The sequence below is a fragment of the Simochromis diagramma genome, unplaced genomic scaffold (genome assembly GCF_900408965.1).
Source record: "Simochromis diagramma unplaced genomic scaffold, fSimDia1.1 OVJJ01000205.1, whole genome shotgun sequence".
Taxonomy (NCBI): Eukaryota; Metazoa; Chordata; class Actinopteri; order Cichliformes; family Cichlidae; genus Simochromis; species Simochromis diagramma.
Genome location: NW_024386782.1, coordinates 11,558,177 through 11,570,883, shown reverse-complemented (window position 1 = coordinate 11,570,883; position 12,707 = coordinate 11,558,177). Strand labels below are relative to the sequence as shown.

Below are 12,707 nucleotides of genomic sequence, written 5' to 3'. Positions count from 1 at the left end.
TAAAAACGTGCCATTAACATTTGGCTGGATTCACTGAGAATCAGGCAGAGAAATCACAGAAAAAAAAATAGAAGAAGCTTGCTTTGAAATCATCTGAGTAACCGTCCAGCTGTGCAAAAGCTGGCCTTGCAAAAATTGTTAGTGGCAATCCACTGATATTCAGTGTGCAGTATCTTAATTAGTTACAGTATTTTTAAGAGGCATGTATTATTCTTTAGCATACAGCAGCAGAGCCCACAGACCAAAAAAAAAAAAAAGAGTTACATAAAAGCACCAGTGAATTCAAATGAATATTTTGTGGAATATTTTGAGAAAATGATCTGAAACACTTTTTCATTTTTTTTATTTTCCTTAGATCAATTTCAATCTTTATAATAACACAATGCTTTTTGCTTCCATTTGAAGCAACTGCTTGGCACAAAGATTTATTTCTCCAAAGTTCCCAACACCAATGATCCAAACAGCTGAAGGCGAGAAGTTAATGAGGTCTATAGTGGACTGAGTGGGCCTCAAGTCAGTTCATGTTTCTTATGTGCATATATCTCCCCGTGCTTCCTCCTTCTTATGACCTTTAAAACTCCAGCTGCTCAATCAAGCTTAATAGAGAGGAGAAGATATTGGCTCTTCACACACAGCCGCAACATCCAGTCAAATGATGGGAAAAAAAAGTCCATAAAATGATGTAAGGCGAGATAGAGCTGATAAATGTGAGCCGTCGAATTTTGCTGTTTGAAAACCAGCGCAGGTAATAAAACCATTTGGCACAAAGAATACGTGGAAACATCTGGCAACAAACAAAAAAATGGCTGGGTCTAGTAAGGGCATGTAGAGGATGGAGTGGGAAGGCACATGAGGAACAGTGGCACTGCTGACATGATAAACGAGTTTACAGAAATCTGAGGTGCAAATTAAAGCCTTTTTTCACTGCTGCTCCCTGTGTGCCCACTTCACTCTACTCGTCTCCCCCTCTCCTCTCTTCCCCTTGTGCTCTCTTCTCCCATCTCTGCTCTGTAATGACCATTCATCAGCATTACAGAAACCTGTCCCTTTCAGCGCTGCCTGTTCATTAATACAGCCAGCCCTAGGCTCCTCTGCACCCGTCTGCTCCAGTCTAGGAGGGGGTCCTCACCGCCTCTTGTCTAGCCAAATGACCACCATCTTTCACGCCAGAGAGGAGCCTGAGGCGTCTCCGATAATGCCCATCTAGAGTCTGTCCAGAAATTCATTGGCTCATATAATAATGAACTATATCTTTCTCCTTCTCAGTAGATATGTGCTGTCGCGGCTGTCTAAAGACAACCAAAACTAATAATAGGTGCATTAGTTAGTCGAAATCAAACTTTGTGACCCAGTTCCCTCTTTGCTCTTTTCAGTGCTTTGTTATATCCATGTGTTTATGTGTGCTTGGAAAAGGTGCTGCTGATAATTTGATGGTTTAGCAACCACATATTGATTTGCTAGCTGTTGTTTTGCTGCACAAAGCTTGAGGCACTCTTCTACTTCTATAGTCCAAAACATTTGATTATTTTGAGCATTAAAACTGGTATATAACTAATATTTGGCATCTCTTTAACCTCCTAGGACCTGACGTCCACATCACATCACATTTTGGGTTACCGGTATTTAGACTAAAATACTCAATTTTGCTCTACATGGGCCTGATATCCACTTAGGAGAACATTATACTGCTACTGTTTAATCAAAATTTTAAACGAATATCCTCATATGTGGCTCTCATTTTTCTTAAAAACAAAAATAAGGTCCCAATATGCCCAAATATCAAAGAGAAATTAAAAATGCATGTCATGGAAGAGTTCGGGTCTTAGGAGGATAATTTTCCCACTATTTTCAGAGATGTGACGCATGCACTCAGGAACAAAGTCATGTTAATATGGTGTCTCGGCCCCCGCTGTTACAGTATTTCTATGCTTTCCGTGCTTTTTAAATCATTTAAGCCAAATGTATCTGCCTCGTGGCATCTGTGTATTCTTGCCAGAGGCTCTTTCTCAGACCACCAATAAATACAGATTTTACTTTTTCAAATAGAATCGAGCCATACATCTAAACACCTGTTCTAGTCACAGAAATGCATATCAGAATTAAGCGTGCACATAAAAATAAATAAATAAAATGAACATCGACAGCAGAAGAAGACCACACTAGGTGCCACTCCTGTCAACTAAGAACAGAAGTTACCTTTGTCCAGTTCACACTGGTCAGTGGAAAAATGTTGCCTGGCCTGATGAGTCTTGATTTGTGCTGCAACATTGCGTCGGTAGGTTGAGAATTTGGTGTAAACAACATAAAAGCATTGATTCATTTGGCCCTATATCAATAGTTCATGCTGGTGTTGGTGTTGGCAGCTAAAGTGAGTTCACTTGCTCGCCCTGCCCATGCCTTTATGACCACAGTGTACCCATGTTGGTGCCTGCTTCTGGGGAGAAAAGGCATCACGTCGCAAAAAATCATCAAATCATCTCTGTCTGTTTTTGTTTTTTTCAACATGACTATGAGTTTGCTGTACTCAAATGGCCTTTGAGTCACCAGATCTCAATCCAATAGAACAACTTTGCGATGTAGTGCAACAGGAAAGTCGCATCATGGGTGTCCAGCTGACAAATCTGCAGCAACTGTGTGATGCTATAATGTCAATATGGACTAAAAGCTCTGCATGCGATGGCTGAATAGACATCGCATGCAGTCGTTTATGGAGTTTAATTCTGTTAATGTCCACTGATGTTTTTATATCCTGAGTATTTGCATGCACATGCCAATTTTCACTTACTAGCGTGTTTATGTGCCTCTATAAAATGAGCTCACTCCCAGTTAGTTTCATTTTACACAGTTTTGCATCACCTAATTCATATTTTATCATTACCAACCTAACTGAACTTAAACTTTTTTTGCTGATGAAAAACTGTCAAATACCGAGAGCCTTTTAACTCAACACTTATTTGTAAGCCAATTAAAGTAACCACCGGCACCCCTCTAATAGCTTTGCTTTTACCATTAATATAGGAGACACTTGTCCCCTGCCCCTGATTGTCAAGTGTGGCTATTGTGTGTGTCATTATTGCTGCTCTGTTTTATGGGCAGTAGCAAGGAGATGGAGGAGCTATGGATTCATAGAGCTCTTAATGTTTGTGTTAATGACCAGTTACAGCTGGCTGAGCTGGAGAAGAGAGGGTTGAGAAAAGGGGGAGAAAAATACAGTGATAAATAAAAGAAAAAAAACAGGAATGGGGAGGAATCAGGAAAAAGGGGGAGGGTTGAGAGGGTGGGGGTAATGTATTCAGACTGATGTTCCCCTTCCCACAGCCTCAGCTCACTGCCGTCAAGCCATCAATACTCTGCCCTCATAAAAACCATCCATCACATTGATCTCTTGCCATTATCCTCAAAGACTAAAATAACACAGAGCAGCTCAGATGGCCACAGTCTTGCTCTGGAGGACTACAGCATCCAATATTGGGCTGGGGACAAGCAGAGATGGGAGGAATAACCAATCAGAACAAGGATGTAACATCTGTGGAAAATAATGGGCCAAATGGGCTGGAGTAATGAGTCATTTGGAGGAGGCATGGTTGGGGCAGTATAAGAAGATACCTTAAGGAAATGAGAAACTTATTTTTTTATAGAATGGAAACTAAATCTTAATGTAGTTCCTAGACCACCGGTCATGACAGGAATTTTGTAATGTTGAATAGAGTCTCAGAAGTCTCAGAACTTTATTTCCGCACAATTCAGCATTTGTGATGCTGCCAATATTGAAAAATAATTAGCAGTTATTGAAATACATTTTTTATGTGACAGACAGTGAGCAAACTGTGATTGGGTGACGCATTAAAACAGGTGTAAACTTCATTTTGTAATCATTCCAATGTTGCAAATATCGGAGAAAACACATTGACCAGCTAGATTCGAATATCTGATCTCTAATTCGAGCCATGTGTTTAGCCCCTCTGCAGTATTCACCTTCTCCCTCACTCTCTGTGAGTCTATGTAAAGTTGTTTTCAGACACACAGTGCAACCCTGACCTTTACATAAACCAACAGAGGTGGTTGTAAGAACACAGACAGGGGGATCGTCAGATTTGTAATAGAAATTCTGTGTACGATGTCCAATTGCACCCATTCGTAATGACTGGCCATCCTGTGTTATGCCGCCTGCACACTCTGCCCAGACAGCACTCTTGCCCTAAACAAAAAAAGGGACATTTCCAGTTGTGTTCTACAAGTGATAAAGCCCAACTTCTCAGTACCCCACCTTAATTTTCCCGACACTGTCTATAATTCATGTGTGGATTTAGGATTTACTGAGCATCATTCCCCTATTTGCTTCAGGAGCTTTGCTGCACATAAAAAATATGTACAACCCACAGAGGTTTTATCATGACTCCACCGTACCTCTACCTTCAGTTTTAAAATTGGACATTTGGTATGAGTAGGTCGGGTTGCGAATCTGACACACACGCACAAAGGGAGAACTTGACTACTTTTAGATCATCATTCAGCATCAGTCAATTCACACGAGCAGAAGATGTGAGCAGAGAAGCACATATTCAGCTGATCTTTAACCTCCAGCCTGCTGTCTGATTCTCAGTGGAGTCACACTCACAAACTGCTTTTCAAATCTATCAGCGCGAGTTAATACAGCTCCATGCTCAGACATACTGCACACAGATGGGTGATGAGCAGCTCAGAGCATTTCCACATTTATATCTCCACAGCCTTGAAAGGTCTACAAAATGCCACTGCAAATAGTAGATGAGTGTCTGGCAACTATTTCTTGAATGTCCATCAAAACAGCCATTACTCAGTCTGCCGATGGGCTTTTACAGCAGGATCCAAGGCAAGAGATGTAGAAAGCTACAATCAAATGGAGCCACTTCAACACCACTGTGTTCCCCTAAACTTTTAACCCGACTCCACTTTGTTGATGCAGTTTACAACAGTTTTTTTTGTTTGTTTGTTTTAGCCCTTTTCAGTTAATGCCTTTGGTGTTGAAGTTAGCATTTGAAGTAATTTAGTTGATGAGGTTCTTTTTTTTTTTAAGTGTTACCCAAATAATCCTAGGACTAAATTATGCTTGGTAGGGGTGCAACGATATTCGTATCGATATTGAACCGTTCGATACAGTGCTTTCGGTTCAGTACGCATATGTATCGAACAATACAACATTTGTAATTTATTTTATCAATTTTCCTTCTGACGATGCTGTCTGTGTTGAGCGCTCAGTGAATCTGTGTTCGACTACTCCGCCTAGGCTGCACTGTCGAGCGCAGATCCACTGAGCGCTCAACACAGACAGCATAGTCAGAAGGAAGAGCGCAGGGCAAGCTAGCGAGACAGAAGTTAAGCTCTACTTGCAACATTCAGATCTGGCGTTTGGAATTATTTTGGTTTTCATGTGACGTATGACCCTGAAGGTAAGCGAGTCATGGACTAAAGTAAAACAGTATGTTGGATGTGCCATGCAATGCTCAATTACATTGGTGTGAACTAGTGTGTTAGCGCAGTTAGCTCGTTAACGTGTTTGCCGTCTAGCCCCATGCACGGAGCGGTCGGCGGTAGCTCGTTAACGGAGATTTGCCGTGTTGTGGCGTTAAGGTCATTTCAACGAGATTAACCTGAAAGCACTAGTGGGAACACAACGAATATGACTGCACATTTACGCCGACATCATCCTAGTGCAAAGACAAGTGGAAGCAGACAAAAAAAAGCAAGCATGCTACTAACTTTAGCCGAGTCATTTAGACAGCTGTTAGCACATGATTCTCCTTATGCTGCTGAGAATATAGCCCAGAAGAAGCGGATAGTATAGCTTTTATTTTGGAAAGAGCCATTTCTCTGTAATAAACTCTCTTTTCCAAAGATGAGTGATTCCTCAATCAGATACAGGGCTTGCAATATCGCTAGCCCGACGTCCCGGAGCTAGCGATTTTTTCAGTCGGGCTACCAAAATCTATCTCTTCCCTGCCCGTCGGGCTATTGTAGGAAAAATATATGTCAATGCTTTTGCATTCTTTCAGAAATGTAGCTGGGTAATTATGTCATTGGCATCGGTGAGCCACTGTCAATATGTGACATATTGAAGTCGCGTTTGAATTTGCGCTTGTTTTTTTGCTTTCACTTTGCAATCGTGCGAACTGTGTATAGAGAGCGACAGCACTGATCTGTGAGTGATGATAATTTGTGCACCAATTCCTCTGACATCGTCTTATTAATCGTTAGCTTACTATGCAAACATGACAAGTGAAATCTCCCGCAGCAAGCTTAAACATGTGAGAGGTTGATCGCGCAGAGAATCGCTGAGCTTATGTGAGTGAGCGTGTAAAAGCATTTCAGTTCTGCTGAGCCAAATAAGACAGGTCAGGGTGAAGAAGTGACAGCCAAAGAAAAGCTTACCACAAAACGGAGAAGTTATGACAAATCAGACTATAAGGCAAAAAGAAAGTGCAGCTTTATGGTTTCATGGACAAAAGAATTTCTGTGGCTGCAATATGATGAGCTAAATAACCAGGGGTGCACATAAGTGGTCCGCAGGTGCGCATTCGCTGTCAAAATAAAAAACACGCACAAGGGTTAGGGTTAAATTTAAAAACTGTACTTTTGAGTTAAAATATATATTTATAATTTTAATAAATGACAAATTAAAAAGGCATGAACATTTTTTTTGTATCGAAAAAATATCGAACCGTGACACCAAAGTATCGAACCGAACCGAACCGTGAATTTTGTGTATCGTTGCACCCCTAATGCTTGGATGCTTTGTTGAAGACTACACCCTCAAGCGCCTATAGGCTGAAATGTTTTTGAGCACTTTCTAGCAACGAGTTGTCCGTTCATCTATCATTGCAGGGCTGAAACGTGTGGGTGGAGGCAAGCATGAGACTGATTTTATTACTACAAGCTCGGGATGGGCATTTCAGTAATGAGCCTATTTGTTATTCATGACAACACAACATTGAACTAAAGGAGGGAAAGTGTACCTATAAAGATTTTTCTTTAATAATTACCCCTGAATACATCCTGGCTGTTGATAAAAAGAGAGAGAAAGGAAAAAGAAATGGTATGCGTGCGGGTGAAATTCACATTGACAGGTTTGTAAAGGCCAAGGTCTCAGAAGGACAGTGGATTATAGGTGGACATGAGAAGCTGAGATAGGGATTGAACTCTTTATGCCCCTTCTGAAAGACACTCTTCTCATTTTGCAAAGCTCACTACCGACAGTAATCACAATCCAGATAGTATTTTTTTCTTCCCAAAGGCGGTTTCAAATCCCTCTGCGTTAATGAGGATATTTGCATTTCAACCTTTGGGTCCTTTCCTTGAAGTCAATAGAATGGACATTTCATGTAAACTAACAGTGGTCTGTCTTGGCACCTTTATTCACCCCTTCCTACACAAACTTTGAGACACATGCTCATAATCTCCTGTAAAATCACTTATTTCGAACGCTTTACCTCATCCGCCACCTCACACACACGGCCAGGCTGCAGCCCCTAAAATATGCAGTGGCATGATTGCTATTATCATTTCTGATCAGCTGTGTTATTGAATGGATGCTGCTGTCAGGGCAGTTGCATAGGAATGATTATTTTGCGGGGCATCTGAGGCCTAGTTCCGCTTGGCTGAATGTGATGGATGGGGAGGAAATGGTGATGTCTGAAACACTCCCAGTCCTGCCAGATCTCAGCCACTCTATAATTACAGTCACACAGTTTGACTGAGCCCAAGCAGAACTTGGTCTGTCTGGCTGGCTGAAGCAAAATGAGTCTCGTTGAAAATCTGCTCCCTTGCCACGCCCATACCCTGATCAATACATTTACTGGACTTGAGGTTTTAAGCAAGTAAGTTCATGTTGCAGTTGCTGAGTGTAAACCAAACAATTCAACGACTGGAGATAGTGAGACAGCAACCCAAACACTCCTTTTTGGTCGTAAGTCTGTAAATTCCTCTTTGACCCACCATTCATTCCCCTGTTTTATTAGCTTCCTCTAAAGGTATCAATGGGATCTGTCAGGATGACGAACCACCGCCAGACCTCAACGAGGTCTCTTGCTACATTATGAACAAATATTTTTTATTCATATTTGGACGTTGGGTCCGCGCTAGTGAATTGGACTGTGTGATATTTGTGCTCTGTTGACATATTAGTTGCCATTCGGTTTCATTCTCTGCTCCAAATGCTTTTAGTATGTCTTTTGTCTCATTTCCTTATAGAGAGGCACAGAACGTGACTGCACTCTGGACCATTCAGTGAACAATTCACACAGACTGTTCGCTCTCATATTTCTCCATCCAACTTTTAAAATGGAATTATTAACGCTTGCATTTTCAATTACGAGCCAGTTGCTTTAAGAAGTCTGTCTGCTTGGATACAGATGTTTTTAGCTATAACAGTAAACTGAACTCTCCCAGACAGGGTTGCATTGTTTTCAGGGATGAAAATTGGGGTTCAAGTGTCTTTCTCAAGGGCACTTTGGTCCTTAAGATGGTCTGGGATCCAATGGCCAAGCCTGCAATTAACTGACTTTCTGCATTTACTTGGCAACAACCCCCTTTCATATAGAAGGCTCTTTTTTGTTTTTAAATATTTAATCATTAAAATAAGTATAATTCCTAAAGACTGGTAGGCAGAACAAGCTGCTTGATGTGGAAAAACAGACATCAATTAAATGTTTTAGCTAAATAAATAAATAAATTAGGATGTGTAATGACAGATTTTTATTTGTCCCATTAAAAAAGTTAATTATTTTTACTCTGTTGTCCTTATGCTTTTAATAATATGTATTGCACTGGAAATTTTTATATTTTGGAATCAACATCAACATTTTTTTATATATTTTTAATTTTAAATGCTCCAACTTTGACTGATGGATAAAAACAACAAAACCCCCAAAACAGTAATTAGTGCAGCTTTGTGTGTAGTAAATATTAAATTGCTCAATCTCAAAACATTTGTTTGATTAAGATATTCACGCAATTATTCACATAGGAAAGATTTAATAAGCCCAGAGATAAATCAGCAAGTGGTCTGGAAACCTTCATTAATTCAACTAGATGTGTAAAAGCACAAAAAGAAGGTTAAGGTTATTGTGCTGAAGCATAAAACTGTTTTTTGAATACTTTTCTAGCACAATGCACCTGGTAACGCCCACTCAGGTGCCTTGAGACAAACCATGAAGCTGACACTGCCTCAGCACGACTCTAGGTTACCAGTAGCAACATTACCTTGAGTCACCCTGTGTAAAAGGTTCAAGCAGTGTTTAGCTGAAATCTGACAACCTCTGCAATCTTATGAATTTATTCTGGAGAATCATAAGAAAAACCACTAAATAATGAATTATTACTATGTATATTTGCATGCATAGGGAAAGAAACGAAAAGTCGAAAAGTAATGGAACTGGGGTGACAGAAAAATACATTTGCAACAGAATGTGAAGAGCAAAAATATGACAGGAAAAGAAGGACAAAAACATCCTTTTTGTGGCCTAAATCACTGCTTTCAGTATGTCTCACGATCGTAACTCATGGAAGCCTCAAAGCCCCTCCTTTACAGCACACAGGACAAAGTCTGAACATTGGGCTTTTTCAACATTTCAGCAGCGGAACTGCTCCATAAATATCACAGCAAGTGCAAAACATACATTTGCATTGCTTTACTCGCCTGAGGAGCACGCCGTCCTCTCCAAAAATCACCAAGCGCCTTTCATGTATGTTAAGTTTTCACTTTGATCTGCAATTTTACAGCTATTAAAGAATAAAGTGTTCATAAATGTGTTATTCTGAGTTTTTCTCCTGAATTTTATCGCACACCTGCAGCATCACACAGCACCACGAGCTTTTTGCAAAGTGAGGGAGTTTCATGTCTTTAAGCATAAAATATAGCACGTATGTGTGTTACTTACTTATAAAAAATTATCATCTATAGACAGGATCAACCACGATTTAACAGAAAATGTATTTCACTTCTGGCAGGTGAGCTGTCCTTTTTAAATTTTCTTTTGTTCACTGAAGGATGTATGGATGCCTTTCCATAGGATGTGACATTTCTAACTATCATAGCAAATATCAAAATGTTCAGGTTAAGAAAACTGAGATTATATTTCACTTGAAGGCCGCCAAATCTCTCACATAACATAATATTCCTTGAATGAAATGAGAGAATATTGTCTCTTAAACAGACTGATGATGAATTAAGGGCTGCTAATGATTTGAGATGTACATTGTGCATGTGTGTTTGTGTGTATATAAATCCTACATAGCACGACACCTACCAGCCTTATCATCCATACAGAAAGATACAAAAAGATAGGGAGGGGGTGGGGCAGGGTAGGGTGGGGTAGTTGCGTTGTGCGGTTCGTGGTTAGATGCAGATCGTGAAAAGACGGAATCGACGCTTTGAGACAGACAAGCTGAAGTGAAGAAAGGCAGCGGGGAAAAAAAGTCAGAAGCAGTCAGGGTGAGAAGATGGAATAGAAGAATGGAAGGGTTTACTGCTATTTCTGCCAACTGTAGGACGGCTGAAATAGCAGGTGCTGCAGGTACTGGAGCAAACACATAATCACTCCCACACATACAAACCAAACTCAAGGCGCTCCTGCATACTCCTCCAAATTCATACCAAATTTAAGATTTAAGAGTCATTTCTCCTTTCTTTTCTGTCCCACTTCTATTCCTTTGTTCTTTTATTTATTCTTAGACAAAAGGAAAAAAATGTCCTTGGTTTCCAAAAAACATCCAAGTCACTTCCTACATTTATGCAGAGGGAATCCAAAGGATGGAAATCAATAATTGAGGCAGCCACATGTTATTTCATTCCAAAAGGGAATATTTAAAAATAATGGTGGAAAGGTGAAAAAATAATAATGGGAGGGAGAAATATTATGGAATTGTGGCATACAGTTCCCAAACAGTGTATCGTTTTTATCTTTCTGTGACCAAACGTAGACGCCGTTGTCTTGACCAAGTCTCATTTGCGTACAGAAAATATTGAGAGGTAACGCTGGATAAGACTTTTAAGAAAACACAAACGCACAAATGCCCAAGCAAAGACTTACATCCACGCAAAACCCTCCGACAGAGAGCCATGAATGCACTGTGATCTGAGTGATTCGTTGTATTACCGTTCCAGTCTTCACGCTGGGCAGATATGCCCGCGTCTGAGCTCAGAGCAAATTCAGATGTCTGGCTTCACAACTAAATCACACTCTGTAATCATGGAGGTAAAATGAAACAGGTCTCCCACTGGTATGACAATGTCTACTATATGTATGTGTGCGCATTTGCACAAATGTGCACGTGCATCCAATTTTTTTCAACCATATTCCCAAAGAGTTTATAAAGAGTTATGTGGGTGAATGTGTAATGATGAGCATGTGCTTATGTCCGGTTAAATTGACATCCAGCATGTGTGTGTGTATGCACAGGTATGTGGGTCTCCGTGTATGTAATGAAGGCACTCTTCTCACCTGGCCTCTGAAGTGAAGCCAGCGTGACTCACAGTCATTTTTTCCTTTCTTCTCATTCCAGTTCAGCTCGAGCCCACTAAGTTCAGAGTTCACCTCCATCCCTCTTTCTCTCATTCCTGCACACGCGTCCTTGATCTCCTTTCCCTTCATCATTTCTGACACATATTATCTACATTCAAGCAGCCCCTTTGTCCGTTCCTCTCTGCCATTTTCCCCCCACTTTCCTTATTTAACTTTTCCCTTTGCCCTTTGAACCCGATTTTTAAGGTATGAATAAATCAATAATAGAAGCAGGATCGGAAAAACCTTAAAACAACTAAATTAGCCAATGACTTAGCATTTTAAATCATTTAAATTCTGCTTAAAGGCTGACCCTGGATACAAGTGTAAGTACTTTCAGTATAGGTATAGATATGACTTTTGTCCTTTCTCCTTCAGTGCTGCTTTGGTGTTACGTTCCATGAATTCTCCCCATTTCTTTGACCATCTATATTCAATCATCCCCCTTTTCTGTTCTCTCTGCCCTTTTCTCTTTTTCATTTCCCTCACTTTACTTTTCCCTCCTGTGTTCCCTTATCTCCATTGACCCAGTGTTTGTCTGTCTTTCAGGGTATGAATAATTGAGGTATATTGAGTCTGGTCAGCAGATGGTGAAATGGCCGTTATGGATCTATCTGTGCTCTTTAGGAAATGCTGAGTGTATGCTGACACCTGTGCAGTTAAGGTCCGCAGGAGCGTTGCCGAAGCACCGAACACAACAGGGGGGAGCATATAGGGCACGCCCAAAAATGGTACTCCTCTTCCAGCACCTGTGCATGCTCACATATGCAGGTGCAGATATACAACATTCTCAGCCACTCAAATGTATGCCTGAGCACACACAATCTCACATGTGGAAGAACAAGAGAGAGTAAATCCAAACAAACATATTATGATGAGTTCCACTGCTTCTCCAAACCATCTTATGCACCTGCCACAACAATAGAGAGGGGCGCTTCCAAACTCTCCTCGTTATCTCACGCTGTCTGTCTCACGCCCCATTTTACGCTGCCTTGGTGGTCCCGAATCCTCAATGCACTACAGCTTGAGAAAAGACATTTTTCACTACATTTTCTACAATTTCATAACACGGAAACACGGGGGAACTATAAAAACGGGTGGACACAACTGGGACATTGTTACCTTCAGTGATTCTTCATGTCACTGAAGGTGAAAAATAAATAAACGAGT

The 12,707-nt window shown here is 40.6% G+C and overlaps 1 protein-coding gene across 2 annotated transcripts in view; it reads right to left on the bottom strand.

The window, feature by feature from the left end:
• Nucleotides 1–12,707, bottom strand: part of LOC120727897 (ephrin type-B receptor 1-B) — a 170,407-nt gene that overhangs the window by 100,988 nt on the left and 56,712 nt on the right. The window lies entirely within an intron of this gene.